The sequence below is a fragment of the Strix uralensis genome, chromosome 1 (genome assembly GCF_047716275.1).
Source record: "Strix uralensis isolate ZFMK-TIS-50842 chromosome 1, bStrUra1, whole genome shotgun sequence".
In the NCBI taxonomy this organism is placed as follows: domain Eukaryota; kingdom Metazoa; phylum Chordata; class Aves; order Strigiformes; family Strigidae; genus Strix; species Strix uralensis.
Genome location: NC_133972.1, coordinates 87,301,037 through 87,322,794, shown reverse-complemented (window position 1 = coordinate 87,322,794; position 21,758 = coordinate 87,301,037). Strand labels below are relative to the sequence as shown.

General features: G+C 39.1%; 1 long non-coding RNA gene across 1 annotated transcript; it reads left to right on the top strand.

Moving 5' to 3' along the window:
• The first annotated feature begins 3,530 nt into the window (after positions 1–3,530).
• LOC141953994 (uncharacterized) lies at positions 3,531–4,134 on the top strand. The gene is made up of 2 exons (XR_012632057.1): positions 3,531–3,662; positions 3,886–4,134. It is a non-coding gene; the product is annotated as an uncharacterized LOC141953994 (long non-coding RNA).
• Positions 4,135–21,758: the final 17,624 nt, after the last annotated feature.

Genomic DNA, 21,758 nt, shown 5'->3' with positions numbered 1-21,758 from the left:
TATGTGAAGTTTTAACGTCCTATAAATGCATGAAACTTTTTTTTTAATTCATAAAGATCAGAAATGAAGACTCTTTTATTTTCTTTAATCAGAATGTTGTTTATTTTTAATGAAAATTTTTTTAATCTGTATTATTCTGAGGAAGCAGGAGAGATTTTATTCTAATAATTTTTGAAGATGTGGGCTAAGAAATGCCAAAAGAAGACCAGGTTTTCACTGAGCAGTAACTTGGGAAAGAATAAAAAGAAAAGGATGAGAATAGACAATCCAGCTGATGATTGTTCTTCCTATGGGGTTAAGCAGCCTTACCTCTCAGTGTCTTCAGTGGGTGTTAAGAATATTCTGTATGTTTTTTTAATGCCCAGTTCATTCACTGGAAAGCATGAAATATTCTTCCTCTGTCTTTTCTTTTAACCGAATATTAAAAATCAAACTCAATCAGCTCTGTATTGTCATTAAAATACATTTTCACCAGTACATAACTTTTGGCAGATAAGGATGTATATAATACCAAATCAATTTCAAATCTTCAAGCATTTTTTTAAAGATTTGTTAAAGGAAGATAGAGCACAGCTTTTTGAACCACAATGATATTGTGCCAGCCATGGAAACAAGTGGAAAAGATTACTAGTGGTACACTCTTAAGCTTCACAGAACAAACTCTCCAGATAACATATTTTAATCAATAACGAAGAAATCTAAATTGCAATTCGGTCTTCTTGTATAAAAATGGAACTTTTCCTCGTTACAGCATTCAACTTAATTGAAGTATCATTGAAGAATTCTTTTCAGAAGGGAACTGTTATCCCTATGAAATGAAAACATTTATGAGGAACAGCTTGATGACTGAATAGTTCCTTCCTTGTAATGCTAATTATTCTTATAAAGAAGCCACAAATAGAAAAAGGGCTGTATCCAGTTTCAGGCACAAAACATGTAAAATATGACTTTCAGATGAGCAAACATTTTTCATCAAATATGCTAAGACTGCATATTTTCATTGTAAAGATTATTACCTCTCTGAGGTCAGACTCACAATGGTGCTAAAAGATGTCAAAAAGTAGCCTCAGCAGTTTTGAAACATAAATTTGCCTATAGAGATTTGTAAATTTCAACCACATGGTTATGCAAATCCACATGTAGTATTTTAATTAAATGTATCAATGTTAATAAATATCTTGAAAGAGAGGACTTTTGGACATTAATTTTAACAGAAAAAACAAAACAACAGAAAACTACTGTACTTGTGTGTACTTCTCGTGTGCCTGAGTAGCTCTCACTGTGGTTGCATCTCATTGTTGCACGGGGAACTTGCTTAAGCACATGCTTAGTTATATGATGATTTTAGCATGATTTTAGCCAGTAGTCTGAAGTTTAACTATGCTTAGTGCTTTAATTTCAAGATTATTTTTTTATTTACAACATTACTGCTGACATCATTCCAAAAAAAAAAAAAAAGATGACTGGAAATAAATCTGGTTTTATGTACAGTCTTTTATACAATAAATATTCCTTTATCAGCAATATTGTAAGTGTTGTAGTTCCATCTAGATCTAAAAGCCTCTCACATAGCCTCATGCTACCTATCTGATTCGAGAGATTAATATTAATAGTTATTAATTTCATTGCTGTAATGCCCATGGCTGAACTTTATTGATCTTCAAATGGCTCCAAAAGGCTTTCAAATTGAGTACAGGGCAAAAGACAACTAGATGGATATAAGCAAACAGACACAGAGCTAAAGGAAATGATGAGATAATATTGTCAGTGTGCTAAGCAGTAGACTTAGCACAACTGCATGATAATGACTGTCAAGTGCTTTTTTTGTTGTTGGGGTTTTTTGGCTGGCATCATGCTTAGAGACAGTAGAGACTACTAGCTTATATTTGATGTGACAGAAGAAAAGGAATCAGAAAAGAGAGAGAAAATAAAGGCTGATGTCAAAATGGGAACAAGCTACAGGAATAAATTGTGCAGCAGCATTCTGGATATTCTTGAGCACTACAAAGGACACCAAGTCAAAATTTCTGACTAATCCATGTCTTTAATGAAACCATTTATGTCATCAGTGACAAAGGGAAGGGGAAAAGTAAGAGAGTAATCTCTGTATCCTATTTTTATCAAAATGTGAGCTAAAGGAAAACAAATAAAAAACCCAACAAAACCCATACCAACTCAAAAATAAAGCAGTTCATGAGATGATGGTCACTTGGTCTTATACAGGTGTTAAAACAAAGTGTCCTGCTCTTCCACTCTAGTGGTCATCTGCCGTCACTCAGAGGAGTCAGGGAAACTTCCACGTCCTAGATGAAAAGAATATTTAATAATGTCTCTTTATTCTGCTTGTAAAGTTTGGGGCAAACAAGAATTTTCCAATAGATCTTTTTGGAATACCTGGAATAGATCTAAATTCCACAGCATTCTTAGCCCATCAGAGACCACCATGACACCCTCCTCATGAATAACTGCATCATACCTCACAGCTGCAGTCTTCCAAGGGACAGTTGCTCCTACACAAATAAATGAGTTAATATTGCATTTATCAAAACCAAAATGAAGTATGATAGAAAAGAGCTGTTGTAATGGGACAGCTGGATTAGTTTGCATGCTTAAACTACTAGAGAAAACTGCTATAGAAAAGATTAAAAATAATAGTGACTGAAGAAAATCCCTTCTCCCTTCTAGTTTTGATTAAAAATGTTATTTTTACTTTATAATACATGTTTCAGAGTTCTTGAGGTCAAAGATCTCTTTACTGGCAAGACAGGGCATCTACAGAGCCTTGTTCACACTAGTTTATCTTGACCTGTGAATATATTTTGTAGGATGTAAAGGAAGTAATCACCTTGAATAGCCAAAAGAAAGCTTTTGTCTCTTTTTTAAACAACTTTCCTTTTTGCTCATGTTTTCTGTGATAAGTGAGGACGCACACTCATTCATCATGAACTAGGTGTGGTCAACATCCTCAAACATAGGTACTGAGCACAGATAATGATTTGTGATGAGTTGCGACCAGTTCTAAAGAAATTACTGAAACTGGAAAAATCTGCAATTTCTCAGCACAGAACAGTGTGGAAAGGGGAGGGGAGGGGAGGGGAGGGGAGGGGAGGGGAGGGGAGGGGAGGGGAGGGGAGGGAAGGGAAGGGAAGGGAAGGGAAGGGAAGGGAAGGGAAGGGAAGGGAAGGGAAGGGAAGGGAAGGGAAGGGAAGGGAAGGGAAGGGAAGGGAAGGGAAGGGAAGGGAAGGGAAGGGAAGGGAAGGGAAGGGAAGGGAAGGGAAGGGAAGGGAAGGGAAGGGAAGGGAAGGGAAGGGAAGGGAAGGGAAGGGAAGGGAAGGGAAGGGAAGGGAAGGGAAGGGAAGGGAAGGGAAGGGAAGGGAAGGGAAGGGAAGGGAAGGGAAGGGAAGGGAAGGGAAGGGAAGGGAAGGGAAGGGAAGGGAAGGGAAGGGAAGGGAAGGGAAGGGAAGGGAAGGGAAGGGAAGGGAAGGGAAGGGGCTTTCATTTTTTTTGTCAGCTGGGTTATACTCTAAGGACTTTACAGCTCACAATTTAACAGAGATGATAACCCTAGAAAATAATCCCACGTAAATTCTTTTTAGAAACAGAGACCTGAGTTTCTGGTTTGATCTCTTTGGCCTCTGGGATCTTCAGCACATCATCGCTAGGTACATGTGACCTATTGAATCTCATCTTTTTATGATGCATAAAGAGATTATAAAGCCTCTAAGGTATAATGTATGAAAGTATTCATTAATTTACCAATTGAATTACTGTAGTTGAAAAATTAAGTGAATTTGTTTATAAAGTACACAGTACTTGATATCCACCCCATGAAGTGTTCAATTTCAATAGGCATGTATTTTATATGCTTTCTCATTGAATAATCAGTAGGAGGCCCTGACTTCTCCACTGAAGTGTAAAAGGACACATTTCATCTCGTTCACCTTCCAATGGTTTCACATCCTCTTCTGAAGAGAATTTCCAAAAAGCAGACAAGATCAATTTGTTATTAATCCATTTAGCCTTCTTGAAGTTGTCTGTGGTTGTATTTTTGTTCAATATTAAGACTGAATTGTTCTTGTCTTGTCTTCATATATAAGTATTCAATAAAACTTTGTCAATTTGCGTTCCATCAGATCATGTGTCTTCTGTTTTCTAATTCTGATACAGTCTACAAACAGCAACTAAAATAATCAGAAAGCTGAAAAAGGGAATTCTCTGAATTACTGAAACCATATTCCTATTGTAATTATTTCTTTCTAAGGTACTGGAACTGATATACAGCCCTTCCACTTCTTCAGTGGAGGTTTCTTTGTTCTATATCACAGGACTTTGTGTAGTCTTTTGCATGCTTTGAATGATTCACATCAGAAAAAAAGTTGTTGGTTTTATTCCAGGAGAAAATTTGATAAAACTAATCTGATATTTGTATTATTCATCCAATTATTTTTATCAAGTGCATTTTTTCTGTTCCATGGTTGGATTAGCACTTTGAAGTCCCTTACATTTCTTTGATTAGGTTTGGGAAGGAGGTATAGTAACTATGAGCATAAGTGGATTATTTTTTTCTTTACTTCAAAATTCTTTCAGTTTACTCATACTAATGGAAATACTATAAAACTGTATTTTTTATCACTGTCTCTGCTGTATCACTTTCTCTTATGCTACTTTAGATTATTTTAAAAGGTCTGCAGAATCTTTCCCTTTTGGTCAATAATAAATGAAACTGTATCTACAATTCAATACAACTGTATCTGAAAATATGCAGACAAAAATAATGAGAAGCAATTCCTTTGCCAGCACTTCATTATCTCTATTTACTTCAATTATTTTTTGCCCTCTATACTAGATATCAAAAAAACAAATAAACAAAACCCCAGACCTGTCAGGTAATCTTGAAAAATCATCTAGCCCAAGCTAGAGATAAAATTGAATACACTTCAATCACTCCTGTGACTTGTGGAAAGCAGACTCTACAACTCGAATAGAGTTATAAAGCAGGTATGTTTACTCTGGCACCGGGGTGCAAGGGGATTTCTCCACAAAGCTTGCACACCCACCGCACATTTTACCAAAAACTTCTACAGTGTGGATATACATATTCATTGGATTACATAACACAAACATACATATGCATGAGTAAGGCTGGGTTAGTTCAAAAGGCTGGTGTCAGCAGTTTATGTTATCTTTGCGCCTGCGCATTGCCTCCTGGTGGGCGTCTTCAGGGGTCTTTGGGAGGAAGGCTCGTAGTCTTTCTCACCTTGTACTTTTCCCCAGAGCATGCACAGATTCTCTTGGCCAATTTCTTGAATAACAAGAGTGTTTTTCAGCTGGTTTATTCATTCTGTCTTACCTAAGAGAACCAATGGAACTTCTACCGTCCATATATGGCTATCTTTACTCATTACCAAGACCCAACTAGTTAGAGCACATCTGTTTCCCAAGGACAAAAGCACGATATTTTGCTGAACACTGCAGTTCTTGGTAGATTTTCATGGTAAACTGTTTTGTTTTGATGGACACGGTAGTCCTTGGTAAAATTCCACAGAACAGTCTGGGCAAGCAGGATTCTTAGCAATATTCAAAAATACTATAAGTAATACTATAAGTTGCTATAAGTAAGTAAATAAGTTGCTAAGCAGTTTGCTATAAGTAAATAAGTCTCAAAACAAGTAATCATTTCTCTGTATCACCTGAGAGAAAGCTGTCTAACCTCCCCTTCAAAAACTAAAAGAAAGAGGATTCCATAAATTCCTGAGGAAAATATTCCAAAGTTTCATTGCATATACCATGAGATTTTCCAAATTTATAACTAGAATTTATCCAATTTGTAATGATTTTATGAATTACAGCTCAGTGTGAAGACCAGTTCCTATAACTTCTACAAAGCTGTCTTTCCTAAATTTGAAAAGACTCAAGGATATTTTCATATTATGGAAGTAATATGAAAAAAGGAAAGAAGGGGAGAGATAAGGCAGAAATTGAGATAATCTCACAGAAATAGTCAAGATACTTGCTACTTGATACCTCCTGAAAAGGAACCTTTGCCTCATCACCATTTAAAAAAAATCACTTTTATTTCATAAATATAAAACTGATATCTTCATACTCTTACAGGATCAAATACACTACACAAAAATCTCACAAATATCATTGTGTCTATCATAACATCCTGGAGCTATATACTCATATATAACTTCATATTCCAGAGGCAAAGAACATTGGCAGACCCAGAGGGAGTATGTGGCACTTAGAAATTGACCATGGATCCTCCATGTCCCAGCTGAAAGCCTTGTCCACAAGCTTACTCTCACTCCCCATCAGCATCTTTCAGATTAAGAACCCTCATTAGTAGTAATAAAATGTGCACAATTAAAGCCTAATGAAGTATCAACTACATCCTTAAGCTATTCTTTACAGTCAGAACGACTTGAGAGCTTCTTCCTAGCAGGCACTGCACATGGAAGTGGTGTTCATCAAGCATGACAATGTTGTCAATAGAAAGGCAGTATGCTGGTTCTCTTTCATCTAATAGGTCACAGACCAGCCTTCTGCTTTCATAATATCATTGCCCCCTTCCCTTTCAAAAATGTAGTATCAGTTGTCTTTAAAAATTCTGTTAGTTGGTCATGTTTTCCTTCACTCTGGCTCTTTTTATGTTTTTAAGGGATTTTTTTCTCCTTTGTTCTGTTTTTTTATTTCATTTTTCAGTCTTTCCTCTACTCTAATCAATCAAATATGTTCAACATTTCTAAACAGTCTAAGCCATGCCTCACTTTTTTCACTGAATGACTGAAATCTTTTGTGTGCATTTGTCTTCTGTTTCTCCTACTCTGTGTTTTACATTGTAAAGTTATTTGCTTGAGGATGACTGTATGTTCCTTTGATGAGAAACTCTCATCTGCTTTGTCTGGTAGCTCTTACCTTGAGGAATTTATTTGCAAAGAATATGCTGTATTGACTAATGCAAAGAGATTTGTGTCTGTGGGCCACATATTTTCCACTGCAAGCAAAGGGGTCTTCTTCTTTCCTCTGCATCCCATCCGGGGACCAGAACAAAGTAAATATCAAGGCAGTAAGTTTGCTACATGCTCCATTCAAAACAGTTCTCATCCTCTCTGTTATTCATTTCTCTTTCCAAGAGTTTGCCAGTTAAATTGTAATAACTTTTATGGAAGCTTTTGACAGACTTCTACAACACAGTTCACTTATTATCCACCTTGCTATCTGTCGATGCAAGGATTATAAGAGACAGTCTTTTAGAATCATGTGTTCTTTTTCTCTTAAGATTTTTCCCAAGCAGAGCAGGAGTAGCTTTTGCTGGAGAAGGTTTCAGAAATAAAGTAGAAATGTTTCTATCTTCTGTAGTTCAACAGTTTGTTTTCTTTTTCTTCCCAGTGTATTGTTTGCTCTTGTCTTCTGTTGTCTAAAAAACTGATAAATAGCAAGTATTTGAAACAGTGCTGATCTATATAGAAAGACAGTAAGGAAGTATGTGAAATGGATGGCAAATTTCTTTGGCTATAAAGGACTGAGTAAATAATGCATATTGGTGTACTATCACCCTCCAATTATAATAGTTAAGAATTATAGTAATTATATATATTTATTGAATATAATAAACCTATTTAATTAAAATATAATTAAAATAATTTAATAACATGTTCTTGCAAAAAGGTTAATCAGTTGACATAGACCTTTAAACAATAACCCACAGTGAAACATGTCATGAAATTTAAAATTGTTGGTTCAAGATGAATCAGAGTAATTTTCATTGCATACAGTCCTCAGAATTTTTGAGAACATCCTATTTCGATACGAAATTTCCCTTAGAGCTGATTATACACAGTGATAATACAGTTATGTTTTGTAGACATAAGGTACGATCAGGATGAAAATGATGGAAGGAAAAGATTATTTCATATCAAAATTTATTGGAAAGCTAAAAATTGCTAATAACACCAATACATTAACTATGGACTAACATTGGCCTTTTTGGAATCTACTTTGGTCTGAGAGGGCTGTGTAATATTCTCACAGTGTGAAATTTATTTATGATTTTAAGAACGTGAAAAGAAGCTCTCATTAAATATCTTATTTCATTAATTGTTACTTTAGAGGTCATTTGTTACATGAAGAAATGACATGAATAAATGCAACTGCTAAAGTAGTTATTAAAATGTTAAGAATTTGTAACTGTTCTGTTATTATTTTAAATGACCTTTTATATGAAGAATAAAATCAAAGTAATTGTGCTCAATTTTCAAAATAAATTCCTGGATGACTACTGAATTTTACACAGTTCTGTTAAACAGAATCTTTCTAATCTTTCTAATCTTTCAAGTTGCACTCAAGATTTTAAGGCCTTTATGTCCTTTGACATTTTATTTCATGATGACAATTCATCCTAAATCCTCTGCACCTGTGCATCCTGGCTAAGAATGGTGACCTACTGTTTAACACACCATAATCCGGAATCCAATTTTAAACCCTCAGTCCTTTTAGCCTACAAATTCAATAAGGTATTAAAGTCAATAAGGTATTTAAATGCTTTCCTACCTTAAAAGAAATAAGCTGATTATGGACTTTCTTATAAGACTCTTCCTTATAAGAAAGTGCTATTTCACGTAAAAAAAAATATTTATTTGAAACTTAGTACTAATTAATATAAAAACATTGAGATCAATATAGGTTTCCAGACTTTCTAACTCTTGAGAAACATTCCTACTGATATCTAAGATTTGGCGACTCCAGGCTTCCATGCTTTTTGCAAAGGATGGAAAAGTTGTAAGCATTCTGTACTAAGAAAGAGCTCTCAGGATGACAGTGTTCCCATGTTCTACAGGAAAAAATATTCTTGCCTAAATAAGAACATACGCACCTGCCTTTAACTGCTGACAGGCTTCTGAAGAATCCAAGAATCAGTTGTGACATTTCATTTACCAAAACTAAAAATATAAAAGCCAAAAAAGTCCACCAGAAGAAAAAACACAGATATGTTCTCATTGTTCTGTAATATGATTTAAAAGTAATTTACTTTCCATTTTTCTTGGTTTTGTTATGAATCAAAGTAAAAACTTTCTTGAAACCTCAAGAAACATCAGGCTGCTCAGAGTAATTCTGATCAAGTTCACCATTGTCAATTTACATGTTGAAAATATGTTTGGTTAAGTCCTATTTGCAATATTGATAAGAACCATGCATACATCTTTCAAAATAAGACAAAAATACAGCCAATTTTTTTAGTGATACTTTTATGGTGACACATACTTTTACACTACAAAGAAGGAGATGAGTAGATTAGCTTTCTCATTGCCAGGCAAATCTAATTTTTGGTCACTACTGTAAACTACATTAGCAATATTGATTGATAACTAATTACAAAAACAAACTCCTAAATAACATGTAGTATAAGCATCTAAAATGGCTAAATAAACTAATTAACTGAACATTAGCTATTTTATTGCTTGGTCCTTACACTGCAGGAACTATTTCATCAGTAACTTATTCAGCAATGACTTTAAAAGATAAATTTTATTAGACTATGCCTCTGAGATATATAGCAGAAGGTTTATTTTGATACTTGTTAAGCAACTGACTATATAATGACATCTTTGCAAGTTTCTGGTGATTCAAATTAATTTTTCTAAGGAAGATGAGATATATGGCATTGATCCAAATTGTTTTGAAGTAAATGGAAACATTCCTTTTAACTTCACTAGGCTGGATCAGTCCCTTGTAGAACAAGGACAAATAAACAGGAAACAGGATAACATATATGCGAGGATTAGTTGAGTGCCAGTTCAGAAATGTACAGCATAAAATACATTTTCAGATATGTATGAATGCTCTGGAAGGATAATATCTGAAACCATGCACTGACCAGCAACACCATTGCACAAGGTTTGCAGTAAGATATGTAGTTAGATATTTCTGAGACACTTGGTTTGAATATTCACTTTAAAAAATCATGCTAAAAATAGTTGTAATATTTTTTAAAATTACATCAGGCTGCATAATTTTTTCTTTCATTATTTGTTACATAGATTGGGGTATCACCTAATTGCTGGCCTTTATTTTCTTCCTTTTATTTTCCTTTTTAAAGACTTTTCTCATTTCAGTTGCTTTTTATTTGAGCAGGTTACCTGTCACTTAACTTGAGCCACTTGCCCAAGCCATCAGCTCTCTCAGTAAAGAGATAGGTTGCCACAGGAGAGTATAAAGCTATGGTAGAATTAAATGAGTCATTATCCTTTCTCCACTGATTTTAGAGAGAACCTGAAAAACTGGATTAGACTAGACTATTAGTTTTTAGACGCTTAAAGTCAGATAACATGATCCCACTGTAGATACCATGGTGAATTGGTATTGTCTTATGTAGCTTAATAATATAAGCATCCCTGTTAATTACTGACACAACTCCAATGCACATGCATGTGGCTTATCTGCAGCACAGAAAGTTCTGTCATATATTCCTTCTGTGTCTGATCATTGTTTATAGATATGTATCATCTACCTGCTGCCCAGTAACATCTTTAAAACTTCATCTCATTTTGCATTTCATCGTTCCTCCACACCCACTATTCTTATTTCACCTATACACAAAAGCCTATCTAGTTTCGAACCCATCTTTCTGATTTATCATTTTTCTTTATTGCTAAGCATAGGAAAATTTATTAACTCTGTATAATATTCTGACAATTTCATGCATTTTAAACTATATGTAAGAAGACATATATCCTTGAAGTTAAGGATGTTGTATCAGTTAACTTTCATTGTATATGATTCTTGAATTGATGAAGTGCATAAATTTGAAGATATTCTTAATGAATTAAGCTTGTTTAGCATTTATTATTTAGCAATGATCTGTTTTCATTTGTAGGGTTTTGAGATTCAGTAAAGAAAGTACCCACAATTCTACTTTGAAAAATAATTTAAGGTTTTTTGTGATGAATTTCAGAACTGAATTGTTATGACTCCTATAATGAGACACTGGATGACATTGTGAGAACAGAACAACAAAAAATCTGTGTACTGTCTATATCACACTCTAGAATATAATTTATTACAATAATGAATTTATTTTATTGTACAACACTATGACCGCAAGGTTATTTAAATGGAATCTAACAGCAAACTTGCATGCTAGGCAAACTTGATTATGGTTTCACAATAAAGAGAATAAGATAGCTGAGAACCATACTGTCTCCAGAGACACAACTTTGTGTGTGCTAAGAGGCTAGGGCGAAAGGAAAATCCAGTTACGCCATTATACCTCCTGAATCACAATGAAGCACAGTCAATGCTGGCATTCAGACAGATATTCATGAACCAGCCGGTGTTCTTCTGGTTCCAGTATATTGGAGGGGGCTGGGGGGTGGGGGTGGGTAGAACATGACACTACATGACACTCTGCAAATATTTCAGAAGGTCTTGTTTATTTCAATATGATTCATTCTGAATTTGTTTCTGGTGACTGATATAAGCTTAAGTGCCTTTTTCCTCTCCATTCCATGACAAATTCTCCCGTGCTTTAGTTTGAAATCCCTGAGTGAATCAGGCAAGGCAGAGAGGTTGCCTCAAAATATCTTTGTTGATATGATGGAAGAGCACAATGTAGTTAATCATGATAAAGAAATATGTATGCACTATGTAACAAAGCACTGAGACTTAATGAACGGTAGTCTTGCCTTGCTGTGTTTTGCTGAAGAGAACCTTTTGATGAATTCTATTTCCATTAGCTAGCACTTCTTTAATTGTTGGTAGCTCAGCTCAGTACAGTACAACTACCAGCTTTCCTTTATTTTTGATGTACCCATGAATTCTCAATCCTTGTATGTTAGTTGTTGTTCAGAGCCAAGGGAACACCTTTTCTCTTGATTAAACTGGTTTAAAAAGAATTTTGACTTGCTTAATTAGCTTCTCTAGAACTGCTAATAACCACACATCCTCCACTGTGAACCATGTAATTATTGTGACATTAATTCTCTCCCTGGGATATTTTATTCTTGATGTGATCATTTCTCTTTTTCGATTGCTGGCTGGTGAATTTACTACTGCAGAGTAATGAGCACCATAAGACATGTTTGACTGTTACCCAGGATCTTTAGTGTCCTTCCATATGATGCAAAGATTGTACCCATAAGTAGTAACAGCATGCTGGTTACTAGTGATAAAGCATTAAAATTTAAAAAAAAAAAAAAAAAAAAATCAGCAAAGCTTTTGAAATTATTGTAACACTGTGCAACTGTTTTCATGTATCCCTGTAACAGCTTGTCAGTCTATCACATCCATACCTCAGCATCTTTGCAAAGTGAGGACAGAATGATGAAAGAAAATATTATTTCCTTTACTAGTTAGAAACAGCCAGAAATACTATAGATTTCTTAAAGAGAACACAGTCCTTATAATTCCCTCTACTTTAAGCCCTCTTGTATCTCCCAGTCTAAGAAGACCAGTGTAGTTTAGTTCTTCCAGTGCCTACAAGCCTCCATAAGCTCTTTCTTCATAGCTGAGGACTAGATAGACCATCATTCTTTCTCTTTGTCAGAAACACTACTGTTACACTGGGAGCAGGGTTGAAAGAAACCCTGCAATGCTTCTACATTGCTAACTGTCCTATAGATATTTACCCTGATGAGAGAGACCTGATTTTTCAACCTGTAATATTGAAAAATAGATATTAATGGATTGAAAAGTCTGTATCAGTTTGTACATACAGAAGGGTTTTGGAGAACACCAGTTTGAAAACTCCCTAAAGATAATAGTAAAAGTTAGTAAATGGCAAAATCAGCAGGGATATGGACATTTCTGCCCTTGGCAACTTTGTGCTTATCTAGGTTTGAGGAAGAGCTTCTATATGGCTGGTGGAAAGAAAGCCTGTTACCTAATTCTCTTACATTTTCTATACAGTTGAGCTATGTATGTGCCATACTGACTTACATATCTGCATGCCATCCATGAAGCTACTTTTTGGTACTTTATGATCATGGGCATGAGCTTTTTGTTTTCTAAATTGTTGTGGGTATTGTTCCTAGATTGATTTATTTTGTAGCTCCTTTTATATTTCAGCAGACAGCCTTGAAAATAGGTACAAGTTGCAAAAAGCCTAGAATAAGGAGTTTAACTACCACCAGTCATCTCCCTTAATTAATTAATGAAATTACCAATTCATTTAGGTGCTAGGTAATGATTCCTAAAATGTTGTGATTAGCTGTTTCACATAACAAAACAGAGTTACATATTGTCAAGGCTCTCAGGACACTACCAGCCTCCGCTAGGAACCCCTCCCATCCCTGCACATGGACACAGGAGCCCCATTTCAGCTCAGACTGTGGCCCTCATTCCCCTGCTCGCAGGAGTGCTGGTCTACAGCCACGTCCCAGACTGGACCTCAGTCTCACACTTGTATCACAGAATCCTCTAGGTTGGAAAAGACGTTGAAGATCATCCAGTCCAACCATTGACATAACATGCTCAGTTCCCAACTACACCATATCCCTCAGCGCTATGTCAACTCTACTCTTCAACACCTCCAGGGATGGGGATTCCACCACCTCCCTGGGCAGCCCATTCCAATGCCTAACAACCCGTTCTGTAAAGAAATACTTCCTAATATCCAGTCTAAACCTTCCCTGGTGCAACTTGAGGCCATTACCTCTTGTCCTATCACTTGTTACTTGGTTAAAGAGACTCATCCCCAGCTCTCTGCAACCTCCTTCCAGGTAGTTGTAGAGGGCGAAGAGGTGTCCCCTCAGCCTCCTCTTCTCCAGACTAAACAACCCCAGGTCCCTCAGCCGCTCCTCGTACGACATGTGCTCCAGACCCTTCACCAGCTTCGTTGCCCTTGTCTGGACATGCTCGAGTAATTCAATGTCCTTTTTGTAGTGAGGGGCCCAAAACTGAACACAGTAATCGAGGTGTGGCCTCACCAGTGCCGAGTACAGAGGTAAGATCACTTCCCTGTCCCTGCTGGCCACGCTATTTCTGATACAAGCCAGGATGCCATTGGCCTTCTTGGCCACCTGGGCACACTGCTGGCTCATGTTCAGCCGGCTGTCAGTCAACACCCCCAGGTCCCTCTCTGACTGGCAGCTCTCCAGACACTCCTCCCCAAGCCTGTAGCGCTGCTGGGGGTTGTTGTGGCCAAAGTGCAGAACCTGGCATTTGGCCTTATTGAAACTCCTACAGTTGGCCTTAGCCCATCGCTCCAGCCTGTCCAGATCTCTCTGCAGAGCCTCCCTACCCTCGAGCAGATCAACACTCCCACCCAACTTGGTGTCATCTGCAAACTTACTGAGGGTGCACTCGTTCCCCTCGTCTAGATCATCAATAAAGATGTTAAACAGGAGTGGCCCCAAAACTGAGCCCTGGGGGACACCACTCGTGACCGGCTGCCACAACTCCATTCACCACAACTCTTTGGGCCTGGCCATCCAGCCAGTTTTTACCCAGCAAAGCATGTGCCTATCCAAGCCTCGAGCAGCCAGTTTTGCCAGGAGAATGCTGTGGGAAACGGTGTCAAAGGCCTTACTGAAGTCAAGGTAAACTACATCCACAGCCTTTCCCTCATCCAATAAGCAGCTCGCCCTGTCGTAGAAGGAGATCAGGTTTGTCAAGCAGGACCTGCCTTTCATAAACCCATGCTGACTGGGTCTGATCATCTGGTTGTCCCGCATGTGTTGTGTGATGGTACTCAGGATGAGCTGCTCCATCAGCTTCCCGGGCACCGAAGTCAAGCTGACAGGCCTGTAACTTCCCGGATCATCCTTCCGACCCTTCTTATACATGGGTGTCACATTGGCCAGTTTCCAGTCTGTTGGGACCTCCCCGGTCATCCAGGACTGCTGGTAAATGATGGAAAGCAGCTTGGCGAGCACCCCAGCCAGCTCCTTCAGCACTTGTCGTCCTCCAACCGCCACACCATCCTTCTCTGTTCATGAAGAGGAGATCCAGCAGGGCACCTTCTCTGGTCAGTTCACTCACCAGCTGCATCAGGAAGTTATCTGCCACATATTCCAGGAATCTCCGGGACTGGTCCCACTGTGCTGTGTTGTATTTCCAGCAGATGTCTGGGAAGTTAAAGTCTCCCACAAGAACAAGGGCAAGCGATCGTGAGATTTCTCCTAAATGCCTATAGAATATTTCACCCACCTCTCTGTCCTGGGTGGGTGGCCTATAGTAGACTCCTACTACAACATCTGCCCTGTTGGCCTTCCCCCTGATTCTAACGCAAAGACACTCCACCCTGTCTTCACTACACTTGTACTCAAAGCAATCATAACAGTCCCTAACATACAGCGCCACTCCTCCACCTCTCCTTCCTTGTCTATCCCTCCTAAAGAGCTTGTAGCCATCAATTGGCGCACTCCAGTCATGGGAGACATCCCACCATGTTTCTGTAATAGCCACTACATCATAATTTTCCTGTTTCATCATGGCTTCAAGCTCTTCCTGTTTGTTACCCATGCTGTGTGCATTGGTATACATGCACTTCAGATGGGCTGATGTTTTGCCCCCTTCCCCCTTCAAATCTAGTTTAAAGCTCTCTCAATGAGCCCAGTTAACTCCTGCCCCAAGATCTTCTTCCCCCTCTGGGACAGGTGCATCCCATCTGATTCCAAAGGTCTGGCGTCCTGTATACTCACCTGTGACTGAAAAATTCAAAGCCCTGCCGCTAACAGCCGTCTCCGAGCCACAAGTTCATCTGTTGAGTTCTCTGGTATTCTTCTTCATCCATCCCCCCAACTGAAGGGATGGACGAGAACACAATTTGTGCCCCCAACCCCTTAATCACTTTCCCCAAGGCCCTGAAATCTCTCTTCATTGCTTTAGGACTTCTCCTGGTAATATCATTGCTACCCACCTGAAAAACCAAGAGAGGGTAGTAATCCTTAGGTCTCACTAGAGTTGGAAGTTTTGCCATGAGGTCCGTGACGTGGGCCCCAGGGAAGCAGCAGACTTCCCTATGAAGTGGATCCGGTCTGCATATTGGGCTTTTGGCACCCCTCAGAATGGTGTCACCCATTACAATGACTCTTCTGGGGTTCTTTATAGAACTGGTTTTAATACCTGGTCTAGAATGACCCGGCCTTGGTGGACCTTGGTCTTTCTCCTTGTTTGTCTCATTCTCTTCCTCCTTCTCTTTTTCATTCAAAGGTTCCAGGGCCCCGTATCTATTGTGAAGGGACACCATGGAGGGTGAGGGAGGTCGGGAGAGGATTTTCCTGCCTCCCTGTTCAGGGACCTGTTTCCATCCTCCCCCATCTCTTAGGTCCCCTCCTTCTGCCTGGTAGCAAGAACCATGTCTCCCACCAATTCCTGTCCCCTTGTCCTGCTGATCCATGGATTCTGACATCGGCTTGTCACTTGCTCGTCCACGACTGTCAACAGACCCCATTACAGTACCCAGCTCTGCCCATCATGGTCAGATCCTGAGGGATGGTGCCCATTGCTGAGAGCACTGTCAGGCCAGGGGTCACCCTTGGCTCACAGTTCCCAGTCCCTTAGGGAGCAGCTGGCCCTTGCTGCACCCTGACACATATCTGAACAAATGGACTCTGAGTGACACCCCATGTCAGTGACTCCAGGGTGCAAATTTCATTTGTAAATGTTTTTTGAAAGTGCACCATACTCTTCTGAGTGTGACAGCTCTTTCCTTCATGTTAGACTTGATGTGAGACTTTGTGATTCTTAATCTCCAGAGAACAGTATTGCAATAATCATTAATACTCATGTACTATTTAATAATCTCAAATTTGTGCACACAGTACAAGTTATCCAATAGTGTTTTTCCATAAATGACCACAACAAATCCATATTTACTTCAGTAATAACTACCACTACATCCACACTACATGCGATCAGATTTTTTCTTCTTTTTTATTTCTAAGGCTTGTTATACAAATTTATATTGCCTGCACCTGGCTTGTTAAAATCTAATTTACAGTTTCTGCCTCAAGAGGATAAGAAGTGGTGGCTGTGTGCTCCATTGTATATCCCTGAGAAACAATTCACTTTTGAACTCTGAATTTTTTCATGGTAAATTGGTTCTGTGACAGAAAAATAAACACATTTATTTTCATGAAATGCTGTAGGGGAAAAAAAAAATTATTTCTTTCTAGACAAATAAGCTATAATGGAACCAGTATCTGTATTAGAAGTTGCCATTTTGTATTTTACACATTAATGCATGGATTTTTTTTACCTTTAACTACACATTTGTTATCAAATCCATGTCATGAATATCCATTTCTGTTAAATAACATTTGATAACTGGAATCATACAAAATAACAATTTTGTAATAGCAACGCAATGGGGTGGGTGTAGAGAGGGAGGGAGGAAACCCAGCAACATATAAGCAAAATTCCTGCTCAAAATGGGAGTTCTAAGTACTTTCCTTTAAACCTTCCCTCTTCTGTTCTAGGTACATTTTCATTACCCAAACTGCTGTAAAAGCATTTTTTTTTCTGTTTTCTTTCATTTATAATGACTTACTTCTCCACCTACAGTCACTACACTTGAATACCCTTCTGTGAAGATTCAGCTTACAAAAACACAAAACACATTGTATCAACTTCCCACTTGCCTTCTGCCATTCCGGAAAAGTTGTCTTGACCCTTCACTGCCACTAGTTTATCACTAGCTTTTTTAGTTTAAAGAAGGGAGCACTTTCATATTTATATTTACATAGATGCAATATCTTCACATCCTTGTCCATTTAAGGCTGCCAGTCAAAAGTATCCAAGTGGATTAAAATCCAGGTAGCACAGTGCTACCTACCATGACAGGATGGGTTGCCTAGGGCTCTGAGGAAGATCTATAAAAGTTGGGGTTTTCAGGAGCCTTGGAACAGTAAACCTGAAAGATGAGTTTGTTCTTTTGTTGCTTGCATTATTATTTTTTTATTATTATCTTCTTAAATTATACATTAAATAATTTTCTAAAGCAGCAGCATGTTCCTTGGAGAAAGTTTGGTGGCTGACTATGACTGCCTTTGCTGTAGATGACTACAGTTCAGAATATAAGCCAAGAACAAAAGAATCACGTAACTCCAGAGCAAGAAACAGGCCAAAGCTAGAGACCTGAAGCCCAGAGCAAACACTGTGTGAAAGCCATGAGAGTTCAGAGGCCCAGGCTGTCCTTAAGTACAGAATAGAGTCAGAATCAGCTTGGGTCTGGCATTGTGCCATTAAGCCAATTACTTCTTGTCACTGATATGCATCATTGCTTCTACATTGTACCACAAAAAGCTGGTGTACCTGGGCTTCATAATTACTGGACATCTGTTTTTGTTTTATTCCTTTATATTGTTCTTAAATGTAAACCCACTTTTACTCCTTCAGAATAAGTTAATAAATCCATAAGACTCTCCAAGGGGCAAACAAAAGGGTCTGCTTAGCAAAAAGAGCAGTAAAAAAGAAAAGTCTAGTTGGAGACCAGTGACTAGTGGAGTACCAGGGATCAATACCAGGTCCAGTCCTGTTTAACATCTTAATTAATGATCTGGATGATGGGGCAGAGTGTACCCTTAGCAAGTTTGCAGACGACACCAAACTGGGAGGAGTGGCTGATACACTGAGGATTGTGCTGCTATACAGAGGGACCCCGAGAGGCTGAAGAAATGGGCTGACAGGAACCTCAAAAGAAGTGCAAAGTCCTGCACCTGGAGAGGAAATATACCATGCACCAATATATGCTGGGGTCTATCCAGCTTGGAAGAAAAGGACCTGAAGGTCCAGGTGGACATGAGGTTGAACACGAGCCAGCAGCAAGCAAGCAAGGTGACTGGCTGGTATGCTGGGCTATGTTAGGCAAAGTATTGCCCGCAGGTCGAAGGAGGTGATGCTTTGTCTTTATTCAGCACTGGTGAGGCCACACCTGCAGTACTGCATCCAGTTTTGGGCTCCCCAGTACAAGAAAGACATAGGCATACTAGAGAGTTCAACAAAGTGCTACAAGGATGATGAAGGGACTAGAGCATCTCACAAATGAGGAAAGGCTGATAGAGCTGGGACTGATTAGCCCAGAAAAGGCTCAGGGGGGGACTTATCAATGTATACAAATACTTGAAGAGAGGGTGCAAAGAGGCGAGAGCCAGGTTCTTTTCAGTGGTGCCCAGTGACAGGACAAGAGGCAAGTCTGTGAAAACACCTTTTTCTTTTTTCTTTTTTTTTTTTTTTTTTTCATGTAACTTGCTCTATTAAGTCTTGGGAAGATAAAAATCTCACAATCTGTACAACCATAGCTAGGGCACCATTGGTGGGCTGCAGCAAGAGTGCTGCTTTTTTCATCCTGAGTTTTATATAGGCTTGGAGTCAGGAAGTGAGGTCAGCCTCGCTATCTCTACAAGCACGTTTATAGATTTGGAGCAGGATGCGTTAGTCAAAACAAATTAAATGGCCACATAGAAACCTTTGGCAACCCTTGGAGAAAGCAATTTATACTAGAGGTTTGCTAAGTGTGGCATCTCTACAGAACAGAAGGAAGGCTGGTAAAAACAGTTCTATTATTAACTACATATGTTAGAAATCTGACAAGTTGATATTGTCACATACTGGTTAATATCCAGTATAAGTTGATACCTAGTTTATCAGCTGATAATATAGGACACTGAGTTTAACCTACTTTCTGACAGACATAAAAATCAAGTGAAAAAAAAATGCCTTTCTGGAAACACACAAAGTCATTTAATTAAATTATTTTAAATACAGTTTCCTTAGCTGAACTAGTGTAGAATCAACTACAGTTGGTGACAATTCTAAGGCTTTTTGTTTGTGGTTTATCATCAATTCCTAGCTTTTTGGCCAAAATGCTATATACATACTCAAAAAAATTATTTTTTACAACTGATTTTTCCTCAGACCGTGCCCACTGATTCCTTTTCCATTTCTTAAATAAATGTACCAACTGCAATTTCAGAATTTAAATTGCAATAATTTAATCAGGAAAAAAATAGCACAAATTATCATTAGAAACTACTACAAAAGCCACCCAACAAAATTAAAGTAATACAGCATTTTAGCTTAAGACAACACTAAAAGAAGATTTCCTTAAGAAGCTTAGACTAGATAAATCTGTTTAACTCTTCAGTGTGTTATAGCAAGAGTTTTAACTGAAAATGCTACAGGTATTGCAACTTAGATGTTGCATCTGTACCTCTTCTTTGAGGCTTTTAAATGGATGTTTCATCTGTATTTTTTGAGGCTTTTAAATGGGAGTTCTTCAGTCACACAATTTTTCAGGCTAAAAGTATTTAAAAAAGAACAGATGACCTTCCAAACTAAATTAGAAACAGAGCACAGCCTTTGTAATAATTAAAAGCGTATATATCAGAGAAGGATTTGTCCTTCCTGATTCTTAATGAAGAAAATGCATGAAAGCTAAATACAACGTGCTTTTAGACTGCTTCAGTAGGATTACGGGGTTTTATTTAGTCAGTCCTCCTACTAGTCATATTTATGTTATGCTTCAGTACTCTCCATGATACTGTCCTCTAAAAATGTTATTCATTTATGCATTTTCTTCTGGCCTCTTTTCATCAAGCAACAAGACAGCAATAGAGATGTATCATTATGCTGCAACTGTGGTTAAAGAAATGTGAATTATGCCTAAGCATTAAATTAGCAATCAGGCTGCCAGCTCTTGTCAAGAACGGTCCACTAGTTTCATTATCTAGACACTACTTCAATGGCCTGCAGCAGATGAGGGGGTGAAACGCATCTCTTTTCTCATGTGTGAATAAAAAACCCTCAGTACCCCAGCAGGTGGATGAGGAGCCGGCGAAAAAGTAGTGCCAACGGCAACACTCCTCTCCAAGTGTGTTGTCCCGTTCCCGTCCCCAGATCATCACTCATTTTTAGCTGGTTTGTTGAGTATGTGTAAAGGAATCATGTAATGGTGGCCCCTCTCTGGGAGGGGCGGGGTAGATTCCCTAATGGCGCCTGGCAACCTCCCCCACACCTGTCCCAGGCACCTCGCCGCCATTCCCCGCACTGCTGCAGCCCGCTGCCGCCCCGCCGCGCACCCCGGACCTGCTCCCGGACCGCCCACCGAGGGCCGCGGCCTCCCGCCGGCCGCTGCCACCGCAAACGGCCGCCCGTCGCCCTGTTGCCAGGCAACGCCCCGCTAAACCACCCCGTCTGCGGGCCGACTCCGCGGGGCAGGGCGGGCCGAGAGCCCCGGCCCAGGCCCCGGCCCCCAACCCCAGGGCCCCGGCCCCGGCGCCGCCGTGAGCCCCGCGGTACGCCCCGCCGCTTCGGCCTCGGCCAAGGTCATCACCGTCCCTCCTCCCGCCGCCTGCCACCTCCTCCGCGGCTGCCGCGGAGAGCAGCCTGACACACACCGCCCCACAGCCCCCGCCACGGGCTCCCCATTCTCACTAGAAAGGGGAATAAATACCACACGGTGTGCAACACGCTCTCGGGGACACGTACACGCGTGCACGCCCCACCAAAAGAGTTCCTGAAATTGCGGATGTCTGAATATGTTGCCGTGTCCTCATGGTGGACACAGCTCTACAGAGGGATTCCAGGGTACCTCCGTTAAAGCTGTACTTTTTTTTTCCTAACATCATCAGTATAGTTTATGAAGTACAGAGCTATTATTATCTAAAATCAGAATTAATCATAAACAAACAGCTGGTATGTAGTTATTATCACAGTGGTGTGTGAATAGTAGGGTTTTTTTAAGTATGGCATGGTTTTCTTGCTATATATATAAAAAAAAATGGTTTTGCTAAATAGGTTTCTTGCATTTTTGA